Source organism: Zalophus californianus, chromosome 4, assembly GCF_009762305.2.
Source record: "Zalophus californianus isolate mZalCal1 chromosome 4, mZalCal1.pri.v2, whole genome shotgun sequence".
NCBI lineage: Eukaryota > Metazoa > Chordata > Mammalia > Carnivora > Otariidae > Zalophus > Zalophus californianus.
In genome coordinates, this window is record NC_045598.1 from 155,273,370 (window position 1) to 155,294,165 (window position 20,796).

The following is a 20,796-nucleotide window of genomic DNA, read 5'->3' on the forward strand; positions in this document are numbered from 1 at the left end:
GAGTTTAATAACTGCAGTACACACGTACCCTAGGGGAGGGTACCTACCTAGCTGGCTAATCGTTTCACTCTCCCTTGTGAATGTGTTTGACTAGACAGCTATACCTCCAGGGGCTCACAGGTCATTCACAGCTGAGAGACTAGAAAGATTAATTGGAGGATTGAAAGGAAGACCTAAGCAAAACTGGAAAACCATAGCACGATGTTCAGGGCAGCCAGAGAGCAGTGAGTATCTGGGGGCTGAGGCTCCCATCAGATGGGAATGATGGAGAAAGGAGAGAGACAGAATATCAAAGACAAACTTCACCTCATTCATAATTAGGCCCAAGGCCAGTACTTCTCTTTCCAGACTCACCCAAGAAGTGCCTAAACTAATAAATGCCTATTTCTACAAGGGTCAGGTGAAACTTCTTTCCCCAGAGCTTGATGTCATTTAGGTCCTGCCTGACTTTTTCACATTGGACCTGTGAGAAATGCTCATTTGAAAAGTCATTCTATAATCCCTTGCAAAATAAACCACCCAAACATAGCAGTTAAAACAACAACCATAGCTCTCTTGAGTAACTTTCAAGCCAAGTATTTGAACCATCTATCCTGAAGCTAGAGACAAAAATTATTTGTAAACATTGAACTCAAGTCAGTAGTTTCATTTTGCTTTTTTTTTCCCTGCAGAGGTACGGGCTAACTATTTTGAAACTAGTCTCTGTATGTTCTAGGATTAAGAAAATAAAACAGGGGCACCTGGGTGGCTCAGTCGTTGAGCGTCTGCCTTTGGTTCAGGTCATGATCCCAGGGTCCTGGGATCGAGTCCCGCATCAGGCTCCCTGCTCGGCAGGAAGCCTGCTTCTCCCTCTCCCATGCCCCCTGCTTGTGTTCCCTCTCTCGCTGTGTCTCTCTCTGTCAAATAAATAAATAAAATATTAAAAAAAAAGACTCTCCCTCTGCCTTAAAAAAAAAAAAGAAAAGAAAACAGTATATCATGCATGATAGGAGCCAGGTTTTTCACTGTTGGAAAAGGAAATCATAAATATGGAAAGGGAGAGAGTTAAAATGAAGCTCTGTGATGTTAGGTTGGAATTAGAGATAACAGTATAAACTTATGGTTTGAACTAATGGTTTTTAATTGCAGACAGATAGATATAAAACAAAGTGTGGGTGTATGTGTATGTATGTGTGTGTACGTGTGTATACAGACATATACTTCCTAGGTCTGCCCAGTAAGAAAGCTAAAACGCAATGACACTCCAATAGCAATGGGCTTCCCTGGCCCCCAGATCTTGGTATCTAAATACCTTCCCCACTAAAAAGAAAGAGGGCACCTTAGGAAAATGGTTGTTTCCAAGGCTGGGGCAGGGCAGTAAAACATAAGAGCCCCCAAAGGCCAAACCTGGGACAATTTAAGCATCAGAATAATTCATGATAGTAATAGATTATTGACTCAAATAAGAATAATTAGTTAAAACTGATTTAAATAAGTAAATGGGGGGAAAGGAAAGCTCTTTCTTACAGTAGAATATTAATAAATGCAGAAGGAAGGATGAAAATTAGAAAGTCAACATTTGGCGGTCATCATGGTAATAACTGGTTCATCAACTGAATCATCCAATCATCCATGAATACTAAAGCTAGTGGACCAAAGTGTCATGAGAAACAGGATATTCACAGGGTCTCAACACACCACTCTGGGAGACACTTATTAATGAGAAAGACAACTATAGTAACTTTGTATGGACAAAACCGTCAGACACCATCATAATCCCGCTCAAATTTAACATCACCTGATCCCTTCTCTCATATTTCTGCCAAAAATGTATAGCCTGAAGGTAATGAGGAAACACCACATAAACCCAAATTGAGAGACATTCTACAAGCCCCTGCCCTACTCTGCCTCCTCCTATACCACCCACACCCAAGGCCTGGGCAGTAAGAACGCGTGTTCGGATAAACAGCCTTGGGCACCGTCCCATTCGTTTGTCTGTAATAAACTTGTGGATTCATTTCGTCAGCCGAGGGGGAGCTTGCCAGGTGCCGGGCCTCATGAGAGGCCCTGGGGTTACCACACCAAGCAACACCCGACTCGGGCCTTGCGTCCCGGACTGCGAAGGACAAGTCAGCCGTCAGTGGTTGCGTTACTGTCTGCATAGTCCCTGTACTAAGGCAGGGAACGTACACATTTTCTGGTGAACTTTTTGCTAAAAGAGTTAAATTCCTTTCTAAATCTCACTTACCCAGAAAAGCCAACTACTCGGAAGATCTCTGCTCCCAGCCTGCCCCCACCTGGCCCCTGTCGCCAGCCCCAAGCGCGCCAGGCAGCGCTGACGCACTGGGGCGGGGGGGCGGGGGGGGGTCTGCCCCGCCTCTCCGCCTCACTCTGATTGGCTAATGGTCCCTCCCCTTCTTAGTATTGCTTTCACCTGTTGGGCTTGTTGGGCTCCCAGCCCTCTTCCTGTCTCTGGTTACAAAAAGGTAATTAACAGAGATTAAGAGAAAACAAGTGGTTGGCTAATGATTAAGTAGCCTTTCCCAAGAGCACTGAAGACATTTAAAAAAAAAAAATTGTACACGGCTCTCTCCCCATTAGGTCACACAGGCCTGTAAACTAGTGAGGGGTTTTAAATCCCTCCAAAGGGAGCAAGAGTGGAAAATGTACAATTTTTAAACCGAAACAACCCTTCTTGCGCCCTAAGAGCGTGATGGGGTTGGAATGTGCCTTCATCCCCAACGACATCCTTCCTAGGGAAAATCGAAGCGAGGTGGAGAGCCACAGCAGAGGCACTAAACACACGGCCAAGGCTTTTATGAGTGTCTCTGGCCTTACATATTAGAGAACAGTGCTCTCTTTGGGTTATTGTTGTCCTGGGGGTTACAGCTGGAAGGGGATGAAAACATAGGGAAGCAAAGCAGACATTGGAATACACTCTGTGAGTTGTTTGAAATCCTTATGTCTATTCATTTCACACAAATAGAATTTTTGTGTTTTTAAATTTAATACTTAAGAGTCTCGACTCCTTAAAAAACAAACATGAGCTGTGGTCTCAACGTCTGTGTCACTGCAAAATTCCTGTGTTGAAATGCTAACCCCCAAGGTGATGGCATTCGGAGGTGGAGCCACAGGAAGTAACTGGTTGGAGAGGGTGGAGCCCTCATGCGCGGGATCAGGGTCCTTATGAAAGAGAGCAGAGATCTTGCTTTCTCCTTCCGCCTTGAGAAGCAGCGGTGAGAAGACCACCGTGAGAAGACCACCAAGGAAACCAACCCTCAACAGACACCAAATCTGTTGGTGATCTCGGACTTCCAGCTTCCAGAACAGTGAGAAATAAAATTCCGTTGCTTGTTGGCCCCCTAGTCCATGGCATTTTGTTACAGCATCCCGAATGGACCAAGACAACCCAGGAACTCCAAAATGTGCAGTAACTGTGAGGACTCACCAGTTAAAGTTGTCTTCCTAAGGCTGGAGGGCAGGAGTTAGTCGCTGAGTGTTGAGTGGCGCTAACCAGCCTCCTAGAAGTCCCCTCTCAGTGTGGCTGTGTGGGTCCCAATGATGAGTTGATTTCAGTCGATCCTCATGAGCATCACCCTCTGGAGGAACGAAGTGACGTCACCACTGCTCCCCAATATGCCAGGTTCACCTGTCTTTCTGGCAGGGAGGATTGTGCTTCGTTGCCCCCTTGAAATAAGGTTTGGCCATTTAACTTGCTTTGGCCAATGAAATGTGAGTGAAAGGGACACATTTCGCTTTTGCATGGGAGCATGCAAACTCTGTCTTCTCTTCCAACAGTGATCTTGGAAGCACGTGTTGATATAGAGGTGCCTTAAGACCAAAGCGCCCTGGAAAAATGAACGAACCCATGGAGAACAGCTGCCCTGGAAGATGACTATATCCAGAATAGACTTTTTTGCATGAGTAAGAAATAAACTTCAGTGGCATTAAGCAACTGAGATTTGGGAGGCCTTGTTACTGCAACATAAAATAAACTTGGATCACTATGACATGGTGGAAATGACCCAAATGCCAGTTCTTGTGACAACTCTTGGATGGTCTGGCCTTTTCCACCTCCTGTCTCTTGGAAGCTAGCCGCCACGTAAGAAATGCAGCCTCCCCCGAGACCACCATGCCATGGGAATGTCAGCTACGTGCACAGGCCCTGGAGGACGAGATATTGCCTGAGAAGAGAGGGGCCACGAAGCACTAGATGTGCCAGACATTCGAGCAAAAGGCCCTTTTGGTAGTGGATTCCCCAGTTGCTCCAAATGACACCATGTAGAGCAGAGATAAACCATTCAGCCAAGCCCTCCACAGATTCCTCACCTACAAAATCAGGAGCAAAATAAATGGTTGTTTTAAACCATTCAGTGTCAGGACATTTTGTTTCCTAGCTGTACACCACCAGAATACTGAATAATAAATATTTTACAGTGACCAACAGCTATTCTGTGAATTGCCCTGTATTTAGCATCTAAGTCATGCTGCAGGCTTCTATAGGCTATGAGTTCCAAATCAGATCAACATCGATGTCAAAGTACAGTAGCTCTGAGTCCCCAGCCCCTTGACTGAAGCCCTATAGACCCTGCCATCATCCTTTCTCTGTTCAGTTCTCCCAGTTACTTCAAGGAGGCCCCTCTGTGCCCTCAAACCAGTGTGTATTAGTCGCCATGGGCTATTCAGTGTTACTTCTCCTGTGCTCCAAATACCACTCACTCCTGTCTACTGCCCGACATGCCACCAAAAACTGTCTCACCACCGCTGCTGCCCACTGGTCTTGTCGCAGGTGCTGTCCCTGGGTGTCGTCTCTCCAGTGGCCGCTACACAATGAACAGCCCCCCACCCGCTCCTCTCCTCTACCACGCACAAAACCAGCAGCTCCAGGGCAACTAGTGGGTGCAAAGGAGCCATCAGAAGGAATGCTGCGATCCTTCTCCCAGCTGCCTCGCCAAGAGGCCCTGTTTGAACAATTCACAAGCATCTTGAAAAAAAAATAAGCAACAAACAAACAAAACCTCTATGTGTTGCTACACACAAACCCTTTTTAAGCAAGGTGGAGAGCTAAAAGAATTCTTAAATACACCTTTCATCTTAGACTTTAGCATCTCAGCCTGTGCTGGACAGCAAGATAGAGATGCGGGAAACTGTAAAATCTGGAAGGTATCCATGCCCGATGACAGGAAGCAGCCTCGGAGAAAAGAGGAGAAAAAGAAAATGAACACCGAAGGCAGAGGGGCAGGGAGAAGGAGTGAATGGGGAAGGCATCCAGCCTGGAGCAGGATTCTCTGGCACTCAGGGGCAAGGCTGTAAGTACCCGCTAAATAATGAATGGAACCAGTCAGCTCCCCAAGGAATCCCTGGAGCCTCTATTTCTGAGATCGTTGAATTATTGATGGAAAATATGCGATGTTCTGGCCCGAGCTGACAGCTGGAAGACAAGCCGCCACAATTTAAATTGATTCTGCCCCCAATAAAATGGAGGCCACTTTCTGATTTTCAGAGATGCTCAAGGTCCCCATGGGCAGAGAGGCTGAAGGGGTCCAGGTTTTCCAAGGGTCCGTGACTCTCCCTTAGGTCTGGAAGCAGCAGGAGACCTTGGCCAGAACGATGGGCTTATCCAGTATCCAATGTTTCTTACGTACGTGTGAGTCCCTGGGGTGAGTCCCCTGATACTTCCTTCACGTCTCTGAGCATTTCTCAACAGTTCCATGCCCTGCTCAGATCTGCTGCATCTGGCTGACTTCCGGTTGCAGCTGGGGCTTGGGTAACAAAGCACCACAACCTGGATGGCTCAAACAACAGAGCTTTATTGTCTCAATTCGGGAGGCTGGAAATCTGAGACTGAGGTGTTAGTAGGGTTGGTTCCCTCTGAGGGAGGTTCTGTTCCAGGCCTTTCACCTTGACAATAGCAGTTTGTTGGCAATCTTTGGTATTTCTTGACATGTACATACATTGTCCCGATCTGCACCTTCATCTTCACATGGCACTCTCCCTGAGTGTGGGTCTATCTCCATGTCCAAATTTCCCCTTCTTGTAAGAACACGGTCATGTTGGACTAGGGCCCACTCCGGGATCATCAAACACTTGACCAAGTTATCCTTATCCAAATAAGGGTCCAGAAGATTCTATTCATTTTGCAGTCGATATCAAATCAACACACTGTACACCTTAACTTTACACAATGTTGTATGCCAATTATATCTCAGTAAAGCTGAGGGGGGGAAGAGGAAGAAAAAAAAAGACCCTATTACCAAATAAGGTCACATTTGCAGATCCTGGGGGTTAGGACTTCAACATCTTTTGTGGGGGACACAATTCAGCCTATAACCAAGCCCTTTATACCAGACCACGCTTCCTTTTCTCTGCCCTGCCTCCTCGCCCCCATCGATGTAGAAGACTCTGCACTCTACCTATCTCTGGAACTTTCTTCCCTCACCTAGAAAACACACGCCCTGAACTAGGGATCTCTAAGCTCTTCAGCACTAAGAATCAGGACAGGCAGGCAGAAGTCAGGCAGGAAGTATGTGCTATGTAGCGTGATACCTATTTTCCCATGAGGCAGGTTCTTGGGTATAAACTTAGCACACTGCCTAGAGTATGAAAGGTGCTCAGCAGATATTTGCCAACTAAATGGAAGGATCAATGGATCACTGAATGTCATGGAAATGCAACGTTTTCATAAGTTCCATTGTCTTTACCTGATGCGAGACAAGCTTGAGGAGTAGGGTTTCCTACAGGGTGGTTGACTAGATGGACACAGCTGCAGCCCTGGGGGGCCTGAGAGCAGGGACCCCGGCAAGGAGACCACCGCTGAAGGCTCTTCTCAAACAAGTTCTGTCTTCCCGCTTCTCAGATGCTCTTTTCCCAGCTACTGCTCACTCGTTCTCGTGTGGACACACCCACTCTCTCCGGCATTGACTCAGCACGGGAAACTCTAGCGTGTAGCCATGGCCCCATCCCAGGAAGATCTCCCAACAAAGGGGGAAAAATACGGGAAGTGAGGGAAAAGCCGGGGCATGGCATCACCGTGCCTGTTTGCAGAGGGCAGAATTCAAGAGAATGAAAAAGAAATCCCTCAATGATGAAAAAAAAAAAAAGCGAGATGTTCTTTTTCCCTCTGCAACTTCTCCTGGTTGTCCTCCCACCTTCTAGAAGTAGCGCCCCCTCGCCCCTGCCCAGGGGTAGAGAGGGAGAAGGTGGAATACCCACCGGGAAGACAGAGGCAGAGGGAAAGGAATGGCCCAGAGAACGATTAACAGAGTTCTGGGGAGCTTTTCCTCTTTACCAGAAAAGGGAGGAAATTAGGTTGTACTGGCATTTCCGTAAAAGAGAACTGGAACATTCTAGGCTCTCCCTGCCCCGCAAAGCCCTTGCACAACTGCCTTTCAGACCCTTTGCCTTTCAGAATGGCTTCGCCCAGGGTCCCAGGACCTCCCTCCTGGTTGGATAAGTGCCTCGGGAGCTGGCCGGGGACAGGGTACAGCTTCATTCAGGGAGCAGGTATTGAGGTCACGGGGCAGTGCGGTGCTGGGTATTAGGGAGGCCAAGATGGGAAGGCAGGGTCTCTGCCTGCCGGCGCAGGCTGTAACACAGGAGCTGAGACTTGGAGGATAAAGAGGGGTTCGCCAAGTAGAAAAACAAGGAGGACCTTCCGCCAAAGGGAACGGCATGTGCGAAGGAGCCCTGAATGTTCTGTCGGCCAGAAGCAGTTAAGTATTGCGGGACTGCTCAGCTCAAGGTGGGAAGGGGCAGGAAATGAGCCCAGGCTGAGAGCTTTAGACTGTTGAGGATACAGAAAAGGGAGTCGGTGAGGTTTGTAATCCATGGAGAGCACTCCTCAAGATGATGCAACCGGGAAGAGAAGGAGTCCTTAGAGTTTGAATGTTTGTGTCTCCCCCACCCCACCCCACCCACAAATTCATATGTTGAATCTTCATGCTCAATGTGATGGTATTAGGAGGTCCTTAGGGAATGAGGGTGGAGCCCTCATGAACGGGATTACTGCAAAAGAGACCCCACAGAGCTCTCTCATTCCTTCCACCAAATAAAGATACATGGAGAAGTCTACAGCCTGGAAGAGGGCCCTCACCTGATCATGCTGGCACCTTGATCTAGGACGTCCAGCTTCCAGAACCGTGAGAAATAAATTCTGCTGTTTATAAGTGACCCCGCGTATGGTATTTTATCATAGCAACCCAGCTGGACTAAGACAGGAGCCAAGAAGAGACTGCAGATCTAGAAGCAGCGCGGTGAGGTGAAGGTCGGGGGTTGGCAGTACCTGGCCACTGGACAAGTTCCTTGATTTCTCTGGGTCTCTCCTTTGAAATGGGCATAATGGCATCTGCACTTCATGGTGTTGTGATGATGAGAAATCGTGCAGGTGCCTGGCTGTGAGGAGGCCCTCCGTGCCCAGAAGCCATGAGCAGCTGTGCAGCCGAGACCTACTTAGTCACGCTGAGGTCGTGCAAATTCAACTATCTGTGCTCCGCATCCCTGCCCCCACCAAAAAAAAAGTGCAAGAGGAAAAAAGGATTTCATTTTACTTATTGTGGTGTTGTAAGGATGGCCACCGACTCTCTGACACTCCTCCCATAGGTAGATGGGTTCCGGGTCCCCTCCCCGCAGTTCAGGCAGGCTCTGTATAGCCACACAATGGAACAGTATTCAGGCTCAAAGGGGTGAAGCACTGACAGATGCTCCCTGTGGATAAACCTTGAAAATCCCATGCGAAGTGAGAGAAGCCAGACATAAAGGGTCTCATGTTCTCTGATTCCACGGACGTGTAATATCCAAAATAGGCAAATCCACAAAGATAGAAAAGCGGGCTGGTGGCTGCCAGGGGCTGGAGGGAGAGGGAAATGGAGAAAACTGCTTGATGGATCCGGACTTCCTTTTGGGGTGATGAAAATGTTGTGGACCTCCACAGAGGTGGTATTGTACATCACCGTAAATATACTAAAAGCCACTGAGGTGGTCACTGTAAACACAGAACTGTTCATCTAAAAATAATTAATTTTATCTTATGTGAATTTCACGTCAATAGAAAAAATAAATGTAGTTGCTTTTGTGGAGTATGACAAAGTATTTATCACAATCTGGGGATCTTTTTCCCCCCCTCATACAGGGCTTCCCAAAACACTTGGCATTTGTCAAAAATGACACATGACGCATGACTGAGTGCAGAATATGAGAATAAGCCATTTTGACAAATTCAGTAGCTTTCTAAGTTTTACCAAAATGCTAAAATGATTTTTATCATATTAATTATTGGGATGTACCCAGAATATTGGGATGTACTTTTATACATTGTATATGTATATGTATATGTATATGTACATTGGGATGTACCCAGAATATTGGAATGTACACAGAATATTGTAAGTACTTTTAAGTATCCTATATGTAGAAAAAAATCCCCTAAATGTGAACACTTGGAATTTGGGGATTCCACCTAAAATCCTGCAGAGAACTGTTCTCTTATTAGGAGCATATGGATTAAAGGAGAACATTTTGAGGAATAGACATCCCACACGCTAACACTCTTGCGGGGAAAGTGGTGAATGCAAGCAGGGAAGGAGTGAAGTTTGCTCCTGGAGCTTGCGTGTTGCATTCAGCATTCTCAGCAGTGCGAAGAAATGATGCATCGGGCGGGAGTCACCGGGAACGCTTTGGCAATGAGCTGGGTGAGTTGAGGGCAATTCGGGGAATGGGAACACCGTGGAGTTCTGAGGCCTGACTCTCATGGTTTTGTGAGGGGTTACAGGCCCAGGAGAGCACCAGGGAGACAAGTGCTGGTGCAAAGCTTTGAGAGGACAGGGCTGCCCTAATTCTAGAGAGCCGATGTCCTTTAAAACCTTGCCCTAGATTCACTCATCAGTCCCTAGAGCATAGGTTAGGGCTCTCAGAGGTGGGACTAAAAGCTTTCTTTGAGGATTGCCTTGGTATTTTGGGGATCACACAACCTATTTCATAAAGGTGGAGGTAAGTGCAAGGATACAGGCTATGGATACAGGAATACCCCAATTCAGGATCAGGGGACCTGACTTACAGTTCTAGTTACGTCACCAACTGTGCAGTGTCAGGCAAGTCACTGAACTTCTCTGCTGACCACTTCCGTCAAGCAAGGGACAGCCACAGAAGTCTTCACCAGCCACCGGTGTCACATCTGTGTCGTTCTAAGAAACACACAGTGAGGTTGTTCAGGTCATCTATAAGCTAGAAGCCTGGGGATGAGTATGTTTTATAAACTATAAAGAGTATGCAAAGATAAGGAATTTTTATTGGAGCTTGAAAACACAGGTACATTTAGTTCTCTCAGTCAACAATCAGGCATGAGGCACCAGATCTTCAGCGAGCTCCATGCTGGGTGCTGAGGATAGAAAGAAATGGGGATAAACCCCTCCTTGGAGGAGTCTGGAACTGAGAAAGCATGACAGCCAAGTGCCGAGACAGCCAAGTGCCGAGACAGCCAAGTGCCGCGACAGCTGGGGGCCATGTTGGGGTTGCAGGTGTGCAGAGCTGGGGGTGGGGGGTGGTCATTCAGTCTGAGTCTCAAAGGAAAATATTCCAGCCAAGGCTCTTTTGGCTTCAAGCAATAGACATCTCTTCAAACTAGTTAAAGTGAAAAAGAAGCTTTTACAGCAAGGATTGAGGAACGTCACGGAACCCTAGCTCAGGAAATGAGTTACATAGCCCTGGGTTATTGAACTGGAACAGGACACTGGAAAGACTAGAGGCCCACTGGCTCCCCAACCCCCTCTCTCCCCTCCTTCCCCTCCTCTCTCTCTCTCTCTCTCTCATTTCTCATTCCCTCTGTGTCTCTTCCTTTTTCTCTGTAGATCAGCTTCTTCTGCCTGCTCATCAGCTTGGAAATGACCCCAAAATGGCTGTCACAGGCTTCAAGCCTAGAATCCAGATACACTTCCAATACCATTTTTTGTTGTTGTTGTTCTTTTGCTTTGTCTTTGGGTGTTTTATCACTGCCTGGCCACAACTTACACAGAATTAGTTCAAACGCTAGAAAAAAAACAGCAATCTGATTGACCCAGCCGAATTCTTGCATCCAGGACACTGAAGTCAGGAGCCAGCCGGTGGTTAGCTGTTCGGGGCTCAGGGGACCACCTCTAGTCCCATCGGCGGAGCGATACAGCCTTTGGGACTCCCTCTTCCAAGGGCCATGGGCCAGGCAAGTCCCCCGGGAGTGTTGGGTTGGTTTGCTGTGGGATCTGGCGGAGGAGGGACAAGAAGAGAGGTGGAAAGGGAAGGAGGGCATACCTGGCCGGGAAGCAGCACGTGGGAAAGCCCGGAGGTGGGACGTTCCTGGCGGCTGGAGGCTCCCGGAGGGGCTCAGTGAGGGCCGCCTTCGTCCCCAGCTGCTGTCTGCACTAACCACACATAGTGGCCCGGGGGCACCAGCCAGTCAGAACGGGCGACAGCTGTGAACAGCGGGGACGGCAAGAAATGCCTGGAGGTCAAGCCTGCCTTGATGAGAAAACCTCCCCATGTGTGCATGTGGACGGAAGGCTGTGGCCCCCTCCTAGCCTTGCGGGGCCTCACTTCCTCCGCTACCAGACGCACTGCCCCGAGACGGGGGCGCAGCGTTGGCTCGGTGGGGCTCGGCCAGGGCTGGGTGTCACCCCCGGGTCACCTGTGGAACGCGCAGGGCAGCCGCCCCTTCCGGGGGCTTCCTGGGTCTTACTTGGGGCGCTCGGTCTGCCTGAGGAAGTTCAGAAGCCGCTCTTCCCTTTCTCAGGCTTTCGGAGAAGTAAGAGGAGGAAGCTGAGAGTCGGAGGCCCGCTGGAGGCTGCGGAGGGTTCTGCGCGAGTAAGTACTACAAGCGTGGGAAGTTTCTTGAAAAGGCTTCTCAGCCTCTAGCCCGGGCTGGGGCGAGTCACTGCCATTCTGTGCGTACAGATGACTCATCGGGGCTCCTCTCTGCCTCCGTGGGGGAAGCCAGCTTATCTGCGGCTGTGTGGACGGGGGTGGGGGCGAGGGGACTGGCGGCTGGTACTGACCGAGCATTTCCTCTGTTGCAGACACTGTGCGAGCTGCCGCCGAGACATCGTCGTATTCAATCATCCCAAATTCCCGGTGTCGGCTCTTTCCCGACGCTCGGGCCCCGCAGCCCGCATTCGGACCCACTTACCCATTCCTTACATCCCCAGAGCCCACCTAATGCATAGGAAGATCTGGGGACTGTCAGAAAAAAACATCCAACGCTTGGAAATAAGGCAGATGAGGTGGACGCCTGCCTTTCAATCCTTTCAGTATAAGAGCAGGTCAAAGACCAGCTGAGGATTGTCTAGAATTGTGCTGTCTGACACCATAGCCATTAGCCAGGGGTGGCCATGGAGCTCCTAAAATGTGGCTGGTCTGAATTAAGATGTGCTGTTTAGTTAAAAATCTACATCGGATTTCAAAGACTTAGTTGGAAAAAAAAATGTAACATATTTGATAATCTTATGTTGATTATATGTGAAAGTGATAATATTTTGAAGGTACTGGGTGAAATAAGATACATTATTAAAATTCATTTCACCTCTTGCTTTTTTAGTTCTCTTTTAAAACGTGGCTACTAGAAAATTTAAAGTTACAGTGCGGTTTGCATTATATCTCTATTGGAAACATTGGTCCAGTGCAATGTAGTGCATCTCATTGTTTCCTATTGATCAGAAGTCCCAGACTTAGTGTGAGGTCACTTGCTAATTTGTATATTTTTGTCCAGTAGAGATGCAGGTAATTTCTGTTGACTAGAACAGAAAGCCCCTAAGATTTATGGCCTGTTGGACATTAACCAGTTTTATATCTAACCAAGCAAATGCATCCTAATATTTTATTGTTAATTTGTCTATAAATAGCTTAGCTTTTCGTATGTCCTTTGTGCTGGTCATAATACCTTATTAGTTCCTTCATTATTAATGAGCCTTCAGAGATTTTTTTTTTAAAGATTTTTTATTTATTTATTTGACAGAGAGAGACACAGCGAGAGAGGGAACACAAGCAGGGGGAGTGGGAGAGGGAGAAGCAGGCTTCCCGCCGAGCAGGGAGCCCGATGCGGGGCTCGATCCCAGGACCCTGGGATCAGGACCTGAGCTGAAGGCAGACACTTAATGACTGAGCCACCCAGGCGCCCCCCAAAATTCTTGATACATGTTCATTTCATATTTGTCTGAGATTTGTGATTATCTTTTAGAACAGCACTAATAGAAACAGAATGCAAACTACATGTGTAATTTAGAATTTTCTAGCAGTTATATTAAAAAGTAAAATTAATCTTAAAAGTGTGTGTTATCTAACTCGATATGCCCCAAAGATGATCATTTCTACATGTAATCAAGATTAAAACATGATCAATGAAATACTTTATGTTCTTTTTCCATCCTTCAAAAATCTAGCATGTCTCAGTTCGGACCAGCTACATTTCAAGTTCTTAGTAGTCGCACGTGGTGAGCGGCTGCTACCGTACTAAACAGGGTGAGCTGTGACTCTCTCCTTAGAAGTAAAAGAAATGGCCAACAAACGAAGGCAGCTCTGGACATCTAGGGTTCGTGTGTGAGCTGGAAGGCAGCTGTCTCTGCAAAGACAACATAGGTCGACGGGGAGCGAGAATGTACCTGGAACTATATTCCAGTCCTCAGGAAATCCTTATCTCACCTTCGGATACTTTCTTCCGTTCTGCCCCCCAACTGCCTGGCCTTGAGCCAGTCACCTCCATTCTCTGGTTCTGTTTACTCATTTGTAAAATGAAGATCCCTGAGGTCCCTTCTGCATCCTTGTGAACATTCTCTGAATGTGCTTGGGTAGCACGTTCTGGGGAAGGACGCTCCTGGAAGTTTTCAGGTACTTTTGAGACTCTTCTTCCTGTTCTTGGGTTTGCGTTCCACAGTCTCTACAATACGTGGCGCTGAGAGGCTGGAAACCGGATCGGGAGCCGCCTGCTCAACCAAGAAGGGGCTGCTCCCTTTGGGCAGGTGGGGAGATAAGAGTTACGACATGTAGGACTGGAGGCCTGCAAGCCGCCGATGATCTTCCTCTGTGGCCTAAAAGTGTATTTTGTGGGTCGGGGGGGGTGGATCCCTTGCTTCCTGGAGTTCTATAGTTAATCTTAAGCAATAGAAGATAAAGGAAGTTAATTCCCTTCTGAGGATCCCCAAGAGAGTGTGCAGGAAATTAGAAGCGAGGGTATACCAAAGAAGAGAGAGAAACTGCATACTGATTGTTCCTTTAAGGAGGTGTAACTAAGTCTTGACTTCTGTAGGTAAAAGTCACTGGAGCAGGTTAAGACAAGGGATTAGTCTGTGGATGTTCCTTTTAAATAAATTGACGAGGGGAAACCAAACTGGATATGCCTTCCCCAGCCTAACAAAATGTATGTCCCGTGGGGACCCCCCAGTGAAATGACAGAGAGGGCTTCCCGGGGGTACCGTGAGACTGGCCCCGCACACGAGCGCACGGACGGGAGAAAGACGCAGAAGACAGAGGCCAGCCACACCAGATTGGGAGGTGGCAGGTCTAATAAGCGAGGGAACTTACCTAACAAGGCTTGTCTTGGGTGGCGGCAAGATGAGTAGATCTCCGCACCAGCCGGCCAAATCGTAAACAAGAGGCCTTAATTGGGTTGAGTCCAGGATATCTGTGGGTGTTCTCATCATCACAGCACTATCTCCAGGCTATGTCCATACAGCAGCCTCTGGGAGTGGGAAAGGCAAGAGGAGACCACATTGCAAGGGCACGGGAGGGGGTGAGGAGTCTCTCATGGCCGGGGTCCCGCCCCTGGGTCAGCCAGAGGCTGGGTCCTCTCCAAGACCCCTCACAAGAACAAGGGCAGTAGAAAATCAGTGGCATGATTTGTGAGATGCTAGGGTCTTCCCCCACTGCCTGAAATCCCACCATCGGGGGTGCATTCAGAACTCCTTTGTGTCTGGAAGGTTAGTCTAATTTTAGGAGCTATCACAGTGCATGTAAATCTGGGGGCGTGGGCATCCCTCGGGCTTCTCAGTTTGTGCATGGAAGCCGCGGGCAGCAGAAGCAGCTCACGCCTCATGGCCCAGTAGGAAGGAACCCCAGCAAGCAGTGCCTGAAATACACGCTGTCCTTCTCCCCCGACACTCCACAACAAGCTCCCTGGAGCTGGAGGATATTCGTCATCCCATTGGAAAATCCAGAGCCCTATGCATCTTCTGGGGCTCCCACCTGCCTCTCCATGCCTACTGCTTGCCCTTGGCTTCCATGCATGAACCTTGGTTTCCACAGACATGCCTCCTACATTCCCCTCCCCAATTGTCCCTTCTTGCGTTCCCCTGCCCTGCTCTCCCCCTCCAAACCCAGGCTCCAGCTCTGCTTGGCCAGCCGGGACGTCGGATTCGGAGCAAGCCAGTTAATTCATCTAAACAGTTTTTTCACTGTCAAGACAGGGAAACTATTATCAGCCCCATTAACCTCCTAAGGTGGTAATGAGAATTTCCCGATTGTAAAAATGGTTTAAGATTTTAAAATGCCACACAAGTGTAAAGGATTACCGTAATACTGATGTTAAACGGCCAGCAAACAGGCACGTAAGGTAATCCTGAATTCTTAAAGTCTGTTGTGATGTCTTAGAAGGAATTTGATTTGTGGAATTGCTAACTCTGTGAAAGTGTGCCTTTGTAAAAGATGTCACATCACTTTCTCATGAGGCAGGTGTGTTAAACGTGAGAAGGAGAGAAGAGGCTTTTGTACTTTTTCCCTGTTCCGTTTTTATCATGAAAATCTAATAATAGTTCCTCTGGACTTTGGCAGATAAATCCACAGTAGATCGTTTTTTTTCTTTCTTCCAGGCTAGGAGTCTTTGATGTGGAAAACATTGTATTTTGCAGTTCTAGAGACATGACATGAATAAGAAATGACTTTTTTTTCTCTCTTTTTATTTGTCTTCAGCTTGTACACCTGAAGGACAACAGTGGCTGAAAACAGGCCCCCCCCAACCATACCTGTGGAATCCCAGCTTCTTACAAATCCCCTTCCTCTTCTGGGAGGTTGTCTGATTCCAAAGCCCATGGTTAGAATCCTTTTAGCAGATGAGGAAACTGAGCTCATTAGCAAGAAAGTTGTCATTTGGGCAAACTCACAAGCAAGCAGTGGAAGGTGGGCTGAGGCCTGATCTCCCCAGTGGACCAGGACGAATGCTCAACACCAGATAATAGATTCTTTTCAAAGACTGTTTTATTCACTTATAATTTATACACTTGGGAGCTTAAAAGAATGATACCTGGGTCCTACCCCAGATACGGATAAGTAGAAGGTCTTGAGTAATACTGGGGTGATTCTATTGGGCAGCCAAGTTTAGGAACCACCGTTCTAGAGTTTTTATTCCTTACAACTCTAAGACTCATTGTCAGTGTGGGAACAGATGGATATTTCTTCTCCCTACACCTGAGACTGCTTTTCCCAAATCAGGGCTGGCAAATTTCCACTGGGTCTACTATCTTCTTCCCTCTCTCTGTCACACACACACACACACACACACACACACACACACACACACACACGCCCTAGAAGTTTCATTTGTACCAATGCTGTCACCAGGTAAATGTGGCTCTGGTCCCAGCCTGACTAGGTCACACCTAGAGATGAGCTCTACATTCTCAAAGAAGACTAAGTCACAACAGAATCCTGAGACCACAAATAAGCATCAGAACTATGGCAAGTACGTGAAGGTAGATACAACATGCTGGTTGTAAGTGAAAAGGAGCAAAACAGATCCTAGTGGAGGTCGGGGAGCAGAAAAGGCCACAATTCCATGCCTCCATGTGAAGAAGAGCAGGCCCACCAATCCCGAGGATGGTCATTTACAATAAAACTGACCTTGGACTAGAAGCCAAGGACATTTATCTCTAAAGTCCTTTCCAAAGCAACCAAGAACTCAAAGGGATACTACTGTTATCAATATCCCTATGACATTTTTTTAAATATTAAAAACCAAGTAGCTGTTAAAATACAAAACGAACTTGATTCTGGAAATAAGGTCTTGGGAATTGGATCTTCAGTTGCTTGTAATTGCTATGTCTCCTTAGTCTCCTTAATCTGGAACAATTTCTCAGTTTTGACTTTCATGACCAATTGATTTGTAGAATGTCTCCCTGTTTTGTTTTGTTTTATCCTGATGTCTTCCCATTGGTTTCAGGTTATGCACTTTTTCCAGGAATCCTAACTGAAGTGATGTCAGGTCCTTAGGGCATTGCAAAAGGAGGCACATGATATCGCTTTGTCCCATTACTGATGCTACTAAAGAAAAATAGCTTCTCAAGAAAATGGAGGACACATTATTTATTCAACATTTTCATTGGTTTAAAACCAACCCGAGTTGCATTCTGCACTGCATAAATTTCTAGTCTTGCCCCTCGCCGACTGGAAACATGTCCACATTCTCTGCCTCCACAAACCTTGAGAGAGCAGGCCATTCCTAATGCAGTTACTTCTCCCCACTTTGCCGTTGGCAAAGCCAGCTAGACACCATCTTTTGACTGGAGAATGTCCAATGAGCCTAACTAGTGTCACTATGTGCCACATGGATTAGATTCTGGAATAGTCTGTGAAGTATCCCCATTGGAACACCATCCCCTCCTTCAGTGAGCAGTCAGGTGATGGTGCAGAGGAATGCCCAGCACTCCAAAGCTTTCTCCAAATTCATTTCCAAATCTTTTGGCTCAACTTTGACCCCTTATAAAGTTCTCCAAGAATGGACTAAGGTCTCTAAAAAGACTTTCTGGGAAAGAAAAGAAAGACAAATCCTGGGAAAGAAAAAAAAAATAACCAACAACCATATTTATATTTTATCTAGTACTATTTAAGGATTATAGATTCTGTACTTTCAACTCTCGTCAGTAGACTTTTCCTACAGAAACCAGTTAAACTCTTGAAGAATCCCAGAGGAATATGAGAAAAAATAGTGAAAATCTTGCCTTGGCTATTCATGAGGTGTGACAGATGCCTCAGGGATTCAGGACTGAAGGCAGTGCATTTCCTCTAAAGGTTGAGAAGTACGGAACCTTTAGATAGTCTGAATCCGCTTAAGTGGTATGGCTGGTAGGACAAAAAATTCTTAAGGCCTGACAGAGATAGGCTATGTGCTACCAAAAGTTCTTACAGACTTCCCTGCTCCTTCGTTTTGGAGACCTGGAGTTTGCACTAGTTTCAGTGTTTCCTCATAAAGGCTTCCCAGCTGTCCTTCCTCTGACTAAATCTCCAGTTCTTGCTCCTTGCTCCTCCAGAGTCAAACAGAAAGGACAGTAGGACAATTTTAGGGTGTAACGGTTAGGACAGCAATTAACCATCTTGTGTGCTGTTTCATCAAACTTGGTGATTACTTTTCATATTTTCTCTGCTAATCTTATTACCATCAAGCAAGCCTTTGACTACTGAATTTACTGGCCCACTGTACTGTTCCCCTTTAGTTCTTTTCCTTTGTGACTTTCTAGTGCCTAGAGCTGGATTAAACATAATCCTTTTATCTCTATTCTTGAATGGACTGCTTTCTAATGAGTATTTGTGAACTCACCATCCCATGCCCACGATGGTCACATTACCTAATAACTTACATTTTACCGCTGTCCTTCTGCCCTAGTCTGTCTCCCTGCTTCTCCATAGGTAACCTCTATTCTAAATTTTGTCTCAGGAGTATCCATCGTAAAGAGAAAGTTTTATCATGTATATGTATGCTTAAGCAAAGGCATTCTGTTCATTTTTATAAGGATATCATACTGTATTGTTTTTCACTAAATATTGTTATTAAAATCATGTTACCAACTAACTGGGCTGTAGTTGTTTCATTTTCACTAATGAAGATTATGTTGTTGGGTAAAATAACTCTATCCGTTCTTTCAATGGACATTTGGATGGTCTCATTTTTTTTTGCTTTAATAGTGCAGCTGTGAATTTCCTGGTGTACAATGCAAGTGTTCCAGGAGATACACCCAGGAGAGAATTGCTCAACTCTAGGGATGTGAATGTCAACCTTGAGATAATGCCAAATTATTTTCCAAAGGGATGTAGTAATTAAACTCCCATCAGTACTGGGAGGTCTCAAACCACATCATCTCCAACATTTGGTATGACCAGACTTCCAAATTACATTATGTGGGGGTAAAAGGGTGATATCTAATTGTGGTCCTGGTTTGCATTCCCCTGGTTAAACCTCTCTTCATATATCTACTGGTCATATATTTCCTCCTCCACAAAAATGCCTGTTCAAAACCTTTGCCCACTTCCCTATTGTTTATATATGTATACCAATTTTTTACATTATATGTGTCTAACACTTTTCACTTCGTTATCTAAATTTTTATGTAGTTGGATTTATATTAAGGTTCATATACTGAGTCCGAGTTTACATATAATTTTCCTAGTTAGGCCTTCTGTGTCCATTTTGAGATGTTTCCTCAAACTTCGTATCACCTACATCTTATGAACATCAGAGTTTAACTCTTTCATTCTTCTGTATTTGATTTTTGTGGATGGCATGATTTAAAAGTGCAAATGGCATTTTCTTAAAATACTCAAAATCGTTACTTTTCTCTTGACACAGTTGGAAGTTCTAATATAGTACAGTACCTGCTCCCAAACTAAATCAGTCATTAATGTGGAGAACCTGTTGACAGGTAAATTTTACCTTTAATTTCCTTGCTTTGGGAATCATCTGCCAAGGAGATCCACAAACTTGTTTTGCAGACCATAGTTGTTTTAGAAATAGTCTTTTTTGACTCAAAATGTAATCTTACACACCTTTGTTTTGCCAAATATTATGTGTTCCCCATACCCCTACAGACTTCAGCAGCATGGACACTCAATCATTACAGCACATGGGAGCCTGTTTCTTCTTTCTAGAGTCCCTCACTTGTGAGTGCATGGAAGTCTTTCAAGTTCTCGTAACTTGAAGCCTTTGCACATGCTGCAACCTCCATCTGGACCCCATTCATTCTGCAAAGTCTTGACTCAAAACATAAATTTGAGAAGCCCTTCTTAAACATTCAGAAAAGTGGCTGGCCCAAACCAACATCCAGTAACAAAAAATGCCAAGCACCTACTTAAAATACCGATGGCTTCTAAGAAATTGGAAATTAATACTTAAGTCTTTTGAGAACATTTGACTGGTTAAGTTTGGGCTTTCAGAAATTTCACAGAATGAGCTCAAATACGGAAAAAGGGTACTCATTATCAACTGAGTCTCTGGCATTACCTAGGGTCGGTAATAGCTGTGCCCAAATATATCCACTTTCAACTTGGTTTCTATATCCAAAAGACACATATGCTTGCTTGTCCAAGATGAGAGTCATTCTTATAAACTTATTATGGTAATGATACAGGGCAGGTACAGATGTCTTCCCAAAGTTAGCATATCAAGTCTTGCTACTTCAGTAACTTCCAAGTTCTGAAACACTTGGGGGCTGACAATCATATATAAAATAGACTTCAAAGAATCCAGGTTGAGTAGCATTATCAGATTTTGATGTACTCAGCATTTTTATGCTTTTCAAGTTTTTAAAGCACATCTACTGTGATGAGATCTTGAGTACCATTATTTTGTCATTTCAAGAGTACCATTTTCCGTAAGAGGCCTGTCGTGAAGTTTCTTAAAAGTACCTATACAGATCCAGCAGTATCTTTAATTTTAGGCCTTTAGTCTAAAGGAGAGCTAGAATTAACCAGTAACACTGTGACCGCTGTACACAACACTGAAAAGCATGGGAGTACTTTATCGACAGTAATTTCACATTTAGAAAAAGACCCACGTCTAGCCATCTTCCAAGTGCCGAGTTTTGGAGACCCCCCCCTTAAAAC

The 20,796-nt window shown here is 45.9% G+C and overlaps 1 long non-coding RNA gene across 1 annotated transcript; it reads right to left on the bottom strand.

Annotated features, from left to right (window-relative positions):
* Positions 1 to 8,265: 8,265 nt before the first annotated feature.
* On the bottom strand, positions 8,266 to 11,784 carry LOC113915888. The gene is made up of 4 exons (XR_003517835.1): positions 11,681 to 11,784; positions 11,257 to 11,417; positions 10,031 to 10,157; positions 8,266 to 8,475 (listed from the first exon to the last, which is right to left on the bottom strand). It is a non-coding gene; the product is annotated as an uncharacterized LOC113915888 (long non-coding RNA).
* Between the last annotated feature and the right edge of the window lie 9,012 nt (positions 11,785 to 20,796).